The 14,974-nt window shown below is 52.1% G+C and overlaps 1 protein-coding gene across 8 annotated transcripts in view; it reads left to right on the top strand.

Annotated features, from left to right (window-relative positions):
• LPIN1 (lipin 1) overlaps positions 1-14,974 on the top strand; it is an 86,440-nt gene that overhangs the window by 11,730 nt on the left and 59,736 nt on the right. The window contains exon 1 of one of the 8 annotated variants that reach the window (XM_077844094.1): positions 2,880-2,976. The exons of 5 other annotated variants lie outside the window; for them this stretch is intronic. The gene's annotated coding sequence lies outside the window, so the exon portion shown is untranslated. Of the gene's footprint in view, positions 1-2,879; positions 2,977-3,303; positions 3,471-8,332; positions 8,475-14,974 lie in introns of those variants that run through there. 2 more of the 8 variants (XM_077844095.1, XM_077844096.1) reach the window with 2 other exon arrangements.

Raw genomic sequence — 14,974 nt, 5'->3', positions numbered from 1 at the left:
GGCTCCTCACTGAGCAGGGAGCTGAGGGGGGGATGTGGGGGGCTCAATCCCAGGATCCTGGGATCATGGCCTGAGCCACCCAGGTGACCCTAGAATAAGGCTGCTTTTGTCACTTCCCTCACTTTTTAAGCACAGAAAAGTTGTGGCAGCTGGGGACTTGTCATTGTTTGGTGCTCTCTGGGTGTCCCTCCGAGGAGAGGGGTCTGGGTACTCTCCCTGGATCACAGTGGGGCTAAGCACCGAACACATCCTTCTGGGAGCTGCCACTCCCTAACGTTTGGGGTTTTTAGAACTTAAAAATCTTTCCAGTCAGCCACTGTGCCGCGAATTTTACACAGTGGACTTTTCCACCCTCAACGTGGATCTGCCTCCCATTTTCCCGATTGCAAAACTGAGACTTTAGAATCAAGGATGTGTGTGCTGGTTTGCCCCTGCTACACTCAGCCCTTCCTTCCTCCTCCTGCTGGAGGCTGGAGCAAGTTTATTCATCTCTGTGGTCCCTTATCTTCCGAGTTGGGCTAAAGGCGGCAGGTGCAGGGATTGGCCAAGGGGATCACCTCAGCTCTCCTGGCTGAGTCACCGCTGGGTCACCAGCCTAGTAGCTGACAACACAGAAAGGGCCCTCCCAGGGGGGACTCCAGACCGGGCCGATCAGAAAGTGAAATGTAATCTAGAGCCTGTTCTCTCCTGGAAGCTTGTTTGTCTGAAAAAATTTCCCTCTTCAGCATCTGGCCCTGTTTACATATTGTGGAGGTAAAGGGGATCATAGGAGATGTGCCTCCCCAGAGGTGGCAGGCTAAGTACTTGGCAGCCATCAGACCTCACTTGGGGTGACCTGGGGTGAACCCCAACCCCACTCCGCCCCAAGTTCATCATTTGTAGAATCAGTGCTTTGGACTGGATTTTCTAATGTGCTTAGACCTCTAGTCTCCAAATTTTAATAATTCAAGATTTATTTTAAGCAAAGTCTTCACTTAAGTGGTGCCTGAAGTTAGCTGGACTTTCCTTCCAGAAAGCCTTTCCATCACGGGTAGCCTTGCTTCTTGACCCCAAGGCCAAATACTCCCTGGGAGGGTGGGGAGTGTAAAGAATGCTTCCTTCGGGGGCCCTGCAATTTGCTGGCAGCAGTGGTACCCTCTCGGCTTTGGTCTCATCTGTTATCCGTGGTCCCCTTCACAGCCCCCTCCTCCCAAAAGCCAATGGCACCGGGTCACCTGCCATCCTGGAGACAGGCTGCCTAGGTGGGAGTCGCGCCAAGACCAGCTGGAACATATCCACCGATGGGCAGCTGGAAGAACACGTATCATCTGGGCAAAGCTGCCAGGGCAGGTGACCCCTATGTTCTATCTAGAGCCAGCCTGGCTTCTCTAAAGATGCCCTCCTGACCTCTCCTCCGGGATGGCTGAAAAGCATCTCAGCCTTAGAGTGGCCAAGCTGCACTCCTGAATTTCCTTCCAAGCCTGCTTCTTCTTCCTTCTGTACCTCAGTAAAAAAAGCACCACCATCCCTCAGTTGTTCAAGCTCCAAATGGGGATTTAACCCTTGATTTGTCATACCCACCCGGCCCGTACATCAGCCAATCCACGGGTTTTACTTCCAAAATATATTCAAAGTCTTTCCACTTCTCACAGCTGCCCCACCCCTCCCATCGATCTGAGCCATATCATCTCCTCTGGTTTCCTGTAGTAGTGTGTGCGCTTCCACTCTGGCCCTCTACACTTCCATTTGCCACATAACAGAGAAGTGGTTTTTTTAAAAAAATATAAATTAAATCCTATAATTCTCAGGTTTAAAAACCTCGGAATATCTAAACTTCTTAGTTGGCCTACAAGATCCTAGAGGCTTGGTCCCTGCTCCGTTCCAGCTGCCCCATGGCTCTAGCCACTCACAGAGGGCTGCCTCAGGACCATCACACCTGCTGTTTCTGCTCTCTAGACAGCTCTGCCCCCAAATCTTCGGAGGACTCCAGTGTTTCTTGTCATCTAGGATTTCTGTTCACCTGTGTGACCCCTGTGATCATCCGATCTACGTCATTTAGCTACTAGATTATTTCCTTCATTATTCATCCCTTGCCCAACTCCTTGCTGGAGAACGGAAGCTCCGAAGGGTCAGGGTCCGGGTCTGTTGTTCTTAGCGTCTGGAGCAGAGCCCCACGAGTAGTATTTGTTTAATGAATGGATGAGGCAGGAGTGCTTGGTCATTCGGATAAGGGATGAAGGTGAGCCAGTGTGGGAGAGTAAGTGTCAATCGCAATTTGGCCAACAAAGCTGGCTGCCTCCACACGGCTATAGAGGTGGGCGCCCTGGATCGGAGAGGTCGAGGGACTCGGCCGGGCCGCCCAGTGCTCCTGAAGAGTAGGGCTGAGACGGCAGCAGGCCCTGGGCAGGGGGGTTCGCAGCGCTTTACCTGGCCCCTGGGGTGTGTGGGGTGGGGGGTGGGGGGAAGGCGTGCGGAGCGCTTTACCTGGCTCCTGGGCGGGGGGTGGGCGTGGGGGTGGGGGTGGGGGTGCGGGTGCGGGTGCGGGTGGGGGTGCGGGTGGTGCGGAGCGCTTTACGGGCTGCCCGACCGCTGACGTTGGCGCCCCCTGAATTCCGAGGCTTTGGGGCACAGGTCGGTCTAGCCTGCTGAATTAAATCTCAGTCTTTGGCTTGGGGAGGATAATCAGAAACGTGGCCTAAGGTGCCGTGCCCACGGGAGAGCGGAGGGGGGCGGCGAGGGAAGGGCTGGCGACCCGCGCTGTCCTCCCGGGCGGGGGGACCCTGAAAGCAGCCGAGCGGCTCGCGCCTCGCGGGTACCCTCTGGCGGCCCCGCCGGCCCCGCCCTCCCCTCCCCGGCCCCGCCCCTCCCCGGCCCCGCCCCTCCCGGCCCCGCCCCTCCCGGCCCCGCCCCCTCCGCCCGGGGCGGTGCGCGCTGACAGCGGGCGCGCGGCGGACCGGAGTGTTTGCATACAAAGGCGGCCGCGCGCGGCGCCGCTCGGTGAGTAGACAGACGCCTCCGCGCCGCCCGCCGCCCGCCGCCCGCCGCCCGCCGCCCGCCGCCCGCCGGGCCGGGGCCGAACCGCGGCGCACCCGGGCCGCGAGCGCGCAGGGGCCGCAGCCTCGGCGGGGCCGGGCCGGGCCGGGCGGGGCGCGGCGGGGCGGGGCGGGCGGGACCCCGCGGGCCGGTGGGGTCGCGCGGCCGGGCGGGAGCGGGGTCGGGGCCGGAGCTCGGCCCCCGCGCCCCTGGCGGGGAGGTGGTTCGGGGGACGGCGGAGGAGCAGCCCGGGGCCCGGGCGGCGGGGCCAGCATCCCTCGGGCCTTCCGTCTCGGGGCGCGCGGCTGACCTTGACCCCGGGGCGGCCGCGGGACCCGGGGCGGGGGCGCTCCCTGCGGTGCGCCCGGAACTTTTATGGAAACGGCGCCGGGGGCTTGGGATTCTTGCTCTGCAGCGGAGGAAACTGAGGCCGGGAGAGGCCGACCCGCGCGCCCAAGGTCACAGCTGCGGGGCGGGCGGCGGGTTGACCCGGGTTGGAAGCCGGTTCTCAGCTTACGCTTTGGTGCCTCCGGGGCCCGGTCTCCGTGCCCCTTTCCCGCAGCCCAGGGGGTGCTAGGCCTGCTTAGTCCCATCCCCTGCCCCTGCAGAGAATGTTATTTTGGGGGAAGGACAGGAAAATGCAGGATGAAAAGTAGTGGTTTGCAGCTGACTCGGGGCGCCGTAGCAGTAGCACTGGCGTGTGGGTAAGGGGGCAGGTGGTTTACGTCCACAGTTGCCGCTGGGGAAAGCAGGTGACCACCCAGTGTTTGACCGAAAAACGGGAAACTTCCGCTAAAACGACTGGCAGATGGACTCAGAGAGTTTTTTAAGCCCTCAGTAGTCCCCAGGATAGTAGGAGTATTTTGGAAAAATGAGAGCTTGTAACAGTTTTGTTTTAATTTGAGGAATGGCATGATGACTGTGACATTATTTATCTGTTGTTCTATAATTTGGGTCTTAGGAATTAAAGTAATCGATTGAGGAATGGGTAGTAACTGAGAAGTAATTGAGAAATGAACACACACTTGTTTTTTTTTTTTCTTTTGCCCCAGAAATGTGGGAAGAGCTAAGAGTTTGCTTTATGGTTCTGTGTTTTGATAATTCCTCATACTTGTCAAGCATTTTTGTTTATGGACGGGCGTCTTGGAGCTCTCCTTCCTGTTTGTATTGAAGGGCTGTGTAGTGAAGGGGAGCCAGGCCGGGCCAGAGCCCTGAACCTGAACTTCGGGGGTTACTCTGAACCTGAACTTTGGAGGTCTGGGGGCCTAGGCTCCCGTCCTACCTCTGCTTGAGCTTGCTGGGGGCCCCTGTGCAAGTGTGTTAACCAAATCAGGTCTCATTTAGCAAAATCTCATTACTCTGGTAAAGAATATGCTGGAAGGCACAAACCTACCTGCTGAGTCTTGTTTCGCTGGAGAGAGCTTGAGGGTTCCTGACGGGGGTGGAAGGGGAAGGATCTCTGTGTTCTGGGGGAGAATCTCAGGAATGACTGAGGAGAGTTCTCCCTGGATGGTGAGGATGGCCGGCCCCGCCTGGCCCCAGGGAGGCCTGTGGGCCCAGCCCTTGCCCAGTGAGCTGCCCTCAGAGCCCTGGACCAGAGGGAAACGGAGGGCAGGAGATGGGAAGATCTTTGAAAGAGGTCACCACGGGCCTGCGGGGTGCTGAGGCCAGTGTTTTGTAGTTACACTGGCCACTTAACCGCTGTATGACATGGGCCAAAGACTTAAATTCTCCTGCGCCTTGGTGTCTTCATCTATGAAGTGTAGAGATGATCATACCCATTTATGAGATTATTGTAAAAATTAACTGAGATATACAAGAGATATACAGGGTCAGTGACTGACTATGGTGGTTTTTGTTTTAGGGAGGAGCATGGGGTACCAGGGAGGAGGGCTCTTTGTAAGGTCAAGACGGTTTTGCCCAACGCTGGCCCCTGGGTTGCAAATCATCACTACGGGACACGCCCCTCCCTGCCACCCATCTCCTATCATGAACTGGCCTTTCCTGGACCCTCTCTCTTCTAGGTTCAGGGTATACAAGACAGACAGATGGGTATGGGTGAGGGTTGCAGGCCGCTTCTTGAAGGGGAGGCCTGGTGGAGGCGGGAGATTTTATCAACTGGAGTGGCTTTTGGAACATTTTTGAGAAACACTCGGAAGGCTGGTGTCCAGCTGGGACACTGAGAGGCTGGTGCCTTGACCTGTGTGCTGGTCAGCTTCCTCAGTGTGACCTGTGCTGGGGGTGGGGAGGGGAGTTGGAAGCTGTGGAGGTGCTGAGGAATCATGAGGTCCAGAGGGACAAGTGGCACGCTGTCAGCCCTGGGGGGCAAGCTCCCTGGGAAGGTGAAGCCACACTCTATAGTTTCATTGAATTCCGGCTCAGTTTATTTTGGGACAGGCCCACTCACTTACAATTGGGGTGGAATTTTGTGAAAAAAAGGCAAGGCCCAAAGTGATTCTTAATTTATGGAAGACTCCAGGTACCTGTTTGCTGGCCATTTATGAAATGGGAACTTTCTGAGCTGTGAGTGGGGGGCCCAGTATCTGCTTTTGGAGCTGGTGGCGGGTCTGGCTCAGAGGGACCCCAGGGCCCAGGCCTCTGGACTAGGGTGCCCCAGATCCCCAAAGGCACCCTCTGCCTTCTTCCTTCCTTCCTGTGTCCTCCTCACTTCCCTGTGCACCTCTTCCTCTTCCCACGTCTTCCTCTTCCCCTCTCCCCACCTTTTTTTTTTTTTTTTTTAAGATTTTATTTATTTAATCATGAGAGCCACAGAGAGAAAGAGGCAGAGACACAGGCAGAGGGATAAGCAGGCTCCCTGCAGGGAGCCCAACGTGGGACTTGATCCCGGGTCTCCAGGATCAGGCTCTGCACTGAAGGCAACGCTAAGCTAAACCGCTGAGCCACCCGGGCTGCCCCTCTCCCTACCTTTTGTGCAGCAAACGAGAAGTAAGACATGAGCATCCAGCAGCCCGGGCTGGGCCACATGCAGTGCAAGCTGGAGTGTGGTGAGGATGAGTCCAGTTGTGCACAGAGCTCCGGGTCTAGGCATGGGTCGGCATCTGTCACCGTGCAGTTTGTGACCTCCTGGTCATAAAAATCCATTTGGCTGGCCCACAGACATTATGAAAAAGTGAAATAGAAAAGAAGATATCAGCTATTGTTTTGGGAAACCTGTTTTAGCTGTGATGTGTGTGTGAGACTGCACGCTCTAGAGGAGGGTGGGCGGGCAGGTGGGTGTGTTTGGGAGAGTGCGTGGGTGTGTGGGCAGGGGCTGCACAGCCACAGGCTCTGGCTTCCTCCTGGCCCACAGCAGCCACCACCGCCTGCTGGGGAGTGGCTCAGGCTGGTTGTGCCATGTCTGCTGCCCAACTGAGAGGTCAGGGTGGGGGTGGGGTGGGGGGTGGGGGGGTAGGGTTGGGGGGCGGGGAGTGAAGGGCCAGGGCTCATTCTGGAAGGGAGCAGGGGCCTTTTCATGCTGGGGATCACGGCCAGTCTTTTAACCCCCTTACCAAGTTCTGTGATTCTTTCAACAACTTAGAATTTTTTTTTTTGCTAGTACTAAATGCTGGGGCTTTCCAGAAAAAAAAAAAAAAAAAGTCACAGGCTGTTAGAACAGTCATGGCGCTGTATCAGCTGTCTGTTGCTCCCCGGTGTGATGTCCTCTACATTGCTCACCGAGCTGACCGCAGATGCTGTGATGGAGACACACCTGTTTGCTAGCTGCTTCTGGGACACTGAGGACATTTACCCCTTGCACCTTGTTCCCAGAGATCCCATATCTCCTTGGATACGTGTACTTTCTCTTTTTGGTGAAATCTTTCTCTGCATTCATGGGTCTCATTAGGCATACCCTTTGTTTTACGAAAGACAAGAAACAAGCAACAGAAGTCATGGGATGACAGGGCACAACTGCCGAACATAGACGTTCTCCTTGGCAACTGCTTCTGCAAAACAATTTCCTGCCAGTGAATTCTGCATAATAATCACAGAATTCTGCCCAATCTCGGGGTTGCCTTTGGGCTCAGATTTTTGGGCCAACAGAAATGTATTAGCACCCTATGGTAATAGGAGCACACCTCTCTGATATTTCTGTATTAATTTTAGCCTATAATGTTCTTTGCCCCTGTCTTTTAGGGAGGGTGCAATTTAACTGAGGCAAGAGCCTTAATTCGGAATCCGCGAGTCATTTATGACCACAGGATTAGCATGTGCCTTGCATTTGGCGCCTGTACTTTGACAAATACTTTACATATACCACCAATCCTGTGAGGTGGACAATGCTAATCCCATTTTATAGATACGAAACTGAGGCTCAGATTAGTCATTGGCTCGTGGTCCCAGTTAGTGGGTGGCAGAGCTGGGATCTGAACACCTACCATCTGCCTCCAGGAGAGTCTGCATTCTTCTCCTCTGAGCTGTAGGCAGCAGTCTTGAACATCAGGTGATGATAGTTAGCCCTTCACGGAGTGCTGGGGTGGAGGGGGTGGGGATCCTACAGAAGTAGAAGTCACAAAAGCACGACGTTCTTTTTGACCAAGACACAAGCCTGGACAGAGGGCACTTGCAGGTGTGTAAAGAGGGGATGCAAGCCCTGTGCTCTGTTAGTGAGTTAAATAGTTAAGAGCCAGAGGACAGGCATCTAACCTAGAGTTGTTTTGCTCAACGCATTGGCCGCCCTGTAGTGTGGATGTCTCCAGCCCTTACTGTCCAGGCCTTTTGTGCTCCTTGGCAGGGACCCGGGAACAGTTATCACATGGGATTATGAGATCCGAGCGTTGCAAAATCCCATCGCTGGAGGAGCTGAATGGTCACCCTCTGACCTTTCTGACTGAGGCAGGAATCCTGCCGTCACCCCCTCTTGTCTTGTTGACCAAGAGACCCCGACATTCAGCAGGCCAGAGTTTTCATCCCTCACCCAGTTCTCTGAGGCCATTAAAAATTCATGTTAAAGTAATAGGCACGCATGTAAAAAACAAAAGCCAGAGCCAACGCTATGGACATAGTAATGGTGAAAGTGAAGGTCTTCCCAGGCCTGGTCCCCGGGGCTGTCAGCCGGTGGACCTTGTTTGGTATGTAAATCAGACCAGAATTTTTTGTTTTGTGCATCTCAGAATATGTGTAAATATAATCCTTAAAAAAAGGATTCATTTTATCAATATTTTTGTACCCTTTCATTCAATATATGCTTTTGTCTATTTAGTGGTTGTGAAGCTACCTCTCCCTGTTTTCTGTTTTTTTTTTTTAAGAAGATTTATGATATTCTGTTACATGGTTTCTTTTTTTTTATTTTAAGATTTTATTTATTTATTCATGAGAGACACACAGAGAGAGAGGCGCAGAGACACAGGCAGAGGGAGAAGCAGGCTCCATGCAGGGAGCCCGACGTGGGACTCGATCCTGGGTCTCCAGGGTCATGCCCTGGGCTGAAGGCGGCGGTTCCACTGGGGCTGCCCTGTTACAAGGTTTTTTTTTTTTTTTTTTTTTTTTAACCAGAGTCCTATGGATATTTAAATTGTTTCTGATTTTCCCAATTACAGTCAATGGGCCTTGACTGTCTTGTAACTGGATCTTCCGGTGGTAGGATTGCTGGGGTAGAACGGGCCAAATATGACAGTGCCCCAGTGCTTACCCCATTTATTATCCACCAGCAGTGGGTGATGACTTGGTTTCCCCTGCTGTCACCAACCCTGGAGTTTTTATGAAATGCTCTGAGTTTAGACCATCTGAGAGGCCTTGTTTTCGTATCTTACATTATGAGTGGGGTTGAATATCTTCTCATGTATTGTTGACCGAATGGACTTCTCTCTGGGAACTCCCTCTGTATTTTGCCCATTTCTTCTATTGGGTTAGGGTGGGGCCATCTTCTGTGGACTTAAATATTGTAGAGATGGGTGGTGGTAGCAAAAACTGCAGGCTTATGAACACCATGGGCTTTGCATTTTGGCAGAAATTCTAAGAAAGAGTTTCTTGGCAAGTTGCGAAATCCAGAGAAAGATTCTGTCCATTTGGGGTGAAAAGCTGATTTTTTCTGTTGTAATCACTAGGCAAGAGGTTATGAGACCTCCATTCCCTCATCTTGACAATGTGTTAGCGGTGCTACTCTTCCAGAACCATACAAGATTGGGCCAACCCATGCTTTTGTGCATCTGCTGTGTGCCAGGAATTGTACGGATTAGCTCCAGTGTGGGCACTCCTGCTGGTGGTGGCTGCGGCAGTGGTGGCTTGAAGGAGGAGAAAACACCAGGCCTTTGCTCTCTTTCCAACATGGTAACAGCCCCCTCTGCTGGGACACACTGTCCACGCCTCCGGCCACACCCTCCCTCCTGCAGGACCCCTCTGGAGCTGGCTCTGCCCGTGCCCAGGTCCTGAAGCAGCCAGGGCTCTGTATTACCTGCCTGCTTAATTCAGAAAGAGCTGTGGTGGGGGAAAGCTTGGGCCAGCTGGTTTTTCTGCTTCATCACTTCTTCAGGAAGTACTCGTCTGCCTTACAAGCTTTCTTAGAAGCATCTCAAGCTTTTCTAGTGAATTTTCTTATTTTGGAGGGGTGGCTGTTTCCTGAAGCATTGCTGGCCTGCCAGTAAAGTCCCCGAGTGCCCAAGGGTATTGAGGAACACAGAAGTTTTCTCTTTTGTTTAAGGAGCTTGTCTTAGGGCCACATTCAGGACTGTGGAGCTACTGCATGGGGCAGCTGGTGGGTTTCCTCGGTCCAGAGCTGGCTGGGAGGGAAGCGCCTTGCCCTCAGGTGCGCTGCCCGTGGGGCAGGGCAGAGGGGAAACGTAGGTATACTCGATCTTGAGGCTGGTATTCCTTTCTCTGCCTCATGCTGCAAACACGTCATACTTTTTTTTTTTTTTTTTTTTTTTTGCCATTTACGTGTGATTTATCCCTCCTACCAATTGATAAATCAGTTCACGATGCTCTGAAGAAAGACTTCTTTGCTCTTAATACAAATTGCAGGAGGGAGATATGCTGCTTAGAAACCAATTTCATTTTCTTGCAAGTCTTATTAGTCGTTAGGCCATTTGGAGGGATTTCTTAGAAATTGTCTTTTAAAAATTTTTCCCTAGTGCTTTGGCGGAACACCAGCTCTTACCCCATAACCTTCTGGGTGAATGTGATCTCAGCCAGTCCCAGGAGCAGTGTGATGTTTGTGTTCTCAGAGTTGGTCAGATTTGGGTCCCAGACATGGAGACACGTGGAGGATGTGCTGTGAGGAGAGGTGCCGGGGGTGGTGGGTGGAGGCCCCCCACGCGTCCCTCTGAGGCCTGGCTGGGATGCAGACAGTGCCTGCCTGGATGTTAGGGTACCAGGGGCAGTCACGTAGCTCTCCTCCCATGCATGGCCTTGGGACAGCCGGGAGAATGCAGAATGAGACACCCGGGGGACTTCAAGGAGCAGTGGGGAGAACCCCAGGGAGGCAGGGTAGTTACCCACCTGTCCTCGGAGGCAGCTTGCAGATATTTAATGTAGATCAGGATGAAAAGAGGGGTACAGGGGAGAGTTGATCCCTGAGTATTTAGACTTTACTAGTAAAATCTTTGCCCTTTCTCTGAACTCAGGAAGAACGAGCCCATCTCAGGGCTCCTGCTTTACTTTGGTGTGCCACCTGGAGATGGCAGGGGGTGGGCTGGCTTGTTCCAGGGCCAACTGGCAAGTACAGGCCTCTCTCCGGAGCAGGCCGATCAATTTCCAAACCAGACACTAGCTTAGGAGGAAGAAATTTCCAGTAAAATGCACCTAACGGATAATTTTGGCCTGACCGCTGGAGAAGTGAATTTATTTGCACTTACTGTGCTTTCCACTTACCTGCATGTGTAATTTCAAGTCTGGGTGTGCTGCCCTATTCGTCCATCGGACTGTCAAGTCCTACAGGAGGTTTGGAGGCTTGTCGCAATATTGGATACAGACTGAACCTGGATTCGGATGCTGTCCCACCCCTTTCCTGTGTTGGGACCCTGAGCAAAGTTACATAAACTCTAAAGCTTGGTTTTCTTCTCTGCAAGATGGGAAAATTATACCCACTGCATCATTATGACCAACAAGTAGTTTAAACTCTGTTATTGTCACCACCTGGGCAGTGTCCCAACCTCCGTGGGAGGTGCAGATGGGCAGTGGTTTGTGTCACACTGGCTCGCTGCTGTGTTACTTTGCCTACTGTTGCCCGTCAACCCTGGATGTTTAGAAGCTTCCCAGATGTGCTTCTTTAACCCAAGTAGCCGGCGGGCTGGCCCCTGACAGCTGAATGGGCCAGTGGCTGTTGGCCCTTGAGAGCAGCTTGTTGTGCATCCGGGTGTGTTCCTGGAGCTGGAGGCCTCACCCCAGGCTGATAGTTGGGTTGGTTTTTCCAGTCCAGAAGCTCCCGGATGTCCCACAGACCCGGATTCCACGGGGTTCCTCGCTAAGCACCTGCCGTGTGCATGTTTGCGTAGACACTGGGTGAGTGGCAGCCTGGTTCCGGGGAATGATGAATCATTCGGAGGATGGAAGTGCCAGAAAAATCTCCTGACATAAAGGAGGCTGTTGTGACCTTTTACCTTTTGCTTTAGACTTTATTTCCCAGGGGACCCTGAGGTGGGGCCCTGAAGAGGGTGTGAGTCCTTGTGGAAACACCACGTTGAGAGCCCACGACGGAGTCTGCTTGGTCTCGTGGTCTCATCACTTCCTCAGGGAGGTAGGGGACGCTGAGGAGCATTTGCCCCCTGCTTTCCAAGGGCAGAGACCTTTTCTAGGCATCATCTTGTGACAGCTGGTAGGTCCCATCAGAGAGGTGTTGATACCTCACTGCCATGCACATGGCTCGCAGATTTTGGAGGAGGACGGTCACATCCTGGTGGTCTGACCCCATTTCGTGCAGCTTCTGTTTTTCAGACTCTTACCCTTTATGTTTCATGACCTGGTTTGGTTTTTTTTTTTTTTTTTTTTGGCAAGAAAAGCCTTACGAGCTGGTTATTTAAACTGTGTTTGCAGCGAATTTCATTTGGGGCTTTCTCTTTATGAGTTTTATGTTCTTGGAAGAAAACAGTTCCCATTCTTAATTTCTCCTGGTTTTTACATTTTAGCACCCTGCTCCCCCCACCCCCACCCCCCCCTTTTCCAGAGTTGCCAAGCTGCTTCTGGGGTGGTGGGTGCACCTTGTGGTCTGCACATCTGCAATTTTTTTGTGATGGGACAAAAAGCCCCAAACAAATGCCTTTCCCCAACCCTCAGTTTCTTGCTTGGGATGGAGGCTTGATTTCTGGATGTTGCTGTGGCCAGGTCACAGAATCATGAACTTTGAGCACCACTGGGTTCTTGAATTCCCTCCACAACCCTGTTGCCCGATGGTGGTTTAGACTCTTTGTCGAGACCACCGTTGACGGCGAGCTCACTCGTCTCATGAGTCAGCTCTCCTTAGAAGCTTGGTCTCCCAGACTGTGCTTTCCTCTCCCCCGGCTCTGGAAGGTCCTCTCTCTAATTCTGACTCCAATTACAATCTGTGATCGTCTAGACAGCACCGGATACCCTGTCCACATGTGCTGAACATTATTTAACATTTGGACCTAAATGATTGCCATCTGTTTTGCTAAAGCCACACGGCTAACTTTCTTCAACTGGGCATCACGCATTTATGCCAGTTTTGTGCACCGAGATGGGGAGAGACAGCACCATGTAGACGAGAACAGGGGAGTCTTGGGCTTCAACCTGGGTTCCTGCGCTCCCCGTGCTCCTGGTTGTGCTACTCTGAACATCATGCAAACCTGGTGCCCTGGGTTCCTCATTAGAAATGGGGCAGTAATGTTGGTTTTGAGTATGATGCAGGGTTGCTTAGATTTTTACCATGTGAGCTCACTCACATGAAGGTTTTCTGTGCCTTGTGAAGTGCTGTACAGATGTAGTGTGGAGGTTTGCGTGGCCCTTTACCTGGGATTCACTTGGTGATATGTTAAGGGTTTGGAGCATAAACACGGGCGCTGGGTCTGATGACTTCGGAGCATTCTTTTCTCTCCAGAGTGGTTGGTGGACACCCACTGTAGTGTTTCAAGCCCACTGGCGTCTTTCCCGTAACCGTCGTGTTGTCCTCCTCACCTCCAGTGATTATCCTGGGATTCCCGGCTATGGTGTCAGGATGAGGCCTGCTTACCCAGGTGGCACCTGTGGCTTCCCCGAGAGCCTCATGGGAATAAGGATCGGCCTTGGGGACAGAAAGTTAGCCTTGTACAGGTTTCCTCAGAGAGCCTGGAATTGTGTTTCATTTTGGGTGTCCTTTCGAAGAGGAGTCACAGAGGTTAGCCTCTGCTCAACCTCAAGTATAGTTAGGTGGTTTTTCCTAGCTCTGTCTCATTTCCTTATTTCTCTTTATGTGATGAGCAACTCACTGCTCTTGAAACATTAGTGGACTGTGCACACGCATGGGGCCACGACAGTCCTGAGGACCTGTCTGTGGCCTGGAGAGGTGGAGCCCCCCTCTACAACATATGCTTAGTCCTCCCACCACCCACTGCTCCATCCTGGCTCCCCACACTGATCCTCAGAGGGCCCTAAGCTTCTCTTAGCCCTGGCCCCTGACTCTACAGCATACATTTGTCCTAACGCAGGATGGAGCCAGCTTTGATGCTGTGTCCTCTGTTTCCATTGTACCAGTGGAAAAATGTTCCAGACCAATAAAGCATTTTCACTTTTGGAAGACCATCACCATGTGGATTTAATTCAAGTAAATCATCCCAGAGGTACCTAGCTTCATAGACAAAATAAAATAAAATAAAATAAAATAAAATAAAATAAAATAAAATAAAATAAAATTCGGATCCTGGCAAATGTTGAAGAATGTAGTCAAATACAGCTTGAGGAGTAAAGAAACGTGGTGGTGTATGACTGCAGACATTTCCTGGGCCCCTGGGATGGGCCCGGCGCCTCGTAGAGGGGCTGGAGCCCAGAGATGAGCCAGCCTCCTCCCTTTCCTTCAGCGGAACAGACCAACTTGGCTGATGGGGTCTGTCCAGCCACCTGACAAAATGGCAGCCCATATTCATCCACTGCCTTGGATGGGAAGTCATGTCATTCACTGAGCTGGAGGGCTGAGGAGGAGGTTCAGCTCTCAAAAAGTGAGTCGTTTTGGGTGTGTTTATGGATGAGGTACCCGGGACAACCAGGTGAGGACCTGGAAGAGGCCGTGTGAGATGCAGTTTAAGGTGGGATTGTAGAACTCCTGCCGGACACTCAGTTCTTATTTATTTATTTATTTACTACATTTGTTGGAGAGAAGCGGGGGGGGGGGGGGGAGAAGCAGACTCTTTGCTGAGCAGGGAGCCTGACATGGGACTCGATCCCAGGACCCTGGGATCATGACCTGAGCCCAAGGCAGATGCTTAACTGACTGAGCCACCCGGGTGTGCTGGACACTCTGTTCTTAAAAAGAAGAGGTAGAAAGAGAAATAGAGGTGAGACTTAAGATGGGGCTTCTGAGGGTTATATTCACGGAGGCAGTTTTGCAGTCATTTTGACCTTGGTTAAGGTGGGGGCCATGATCTGTCAGTGTTCTCAGAGAAGGGGAGAAGAGAAGCACATGTTTAGAGGTTGCCTACCAAATTACCATTTCATTTCCCAGGAGCAAACCCACAAAATTAAGGTGGAGAGGCTATTATTTCTTAGGGAATGTGCTTTTGATAACGTTCTAGTTGAGAGGACTGGAAAGGGAATTAAAATCGCTTTTATCCACTTGCCTATCAGTTGAGTAGAACAAGCAATTTCTGGATTGACAGTTCAGGGCCTTAACCTAAAATAACTTGAATCTTCGTATTTGATGGTTGATGCAATTCGAGTTGAACGTACTGTTTATTATGAATGTTGTAAGCAGAATCCTAGGTGGGAACACGCTTTTGGATTTTTATGTTCCTCAGTGTTTTATCTATTTGTCTCTGAGTACTGTAGTAGTTTCTGACTCAGAGAAGAATACCTGGAGAGATGGCATTTCCAGGAGATGCAA

This window comes from Canis aureus, chromosome 12, assembly GCF_053574225.1.
Source record: "Canis aureus isolate CA01 chromosome 12, VMU_Caureus_v.1.0, whole genome shotgun sequence".
In the NCBI taxonomy this organism is placed as follows: Eukaryota; Metazoa; Chordata; class Mammalia; order Carnivora; family Canidae; genus Canis; species Canis aureus.
The sequence above is the reverse complement of the archived record's forward strand: the minus strand, read 5'-3'. Positions and strand labels throughout refer to the sequence as shown.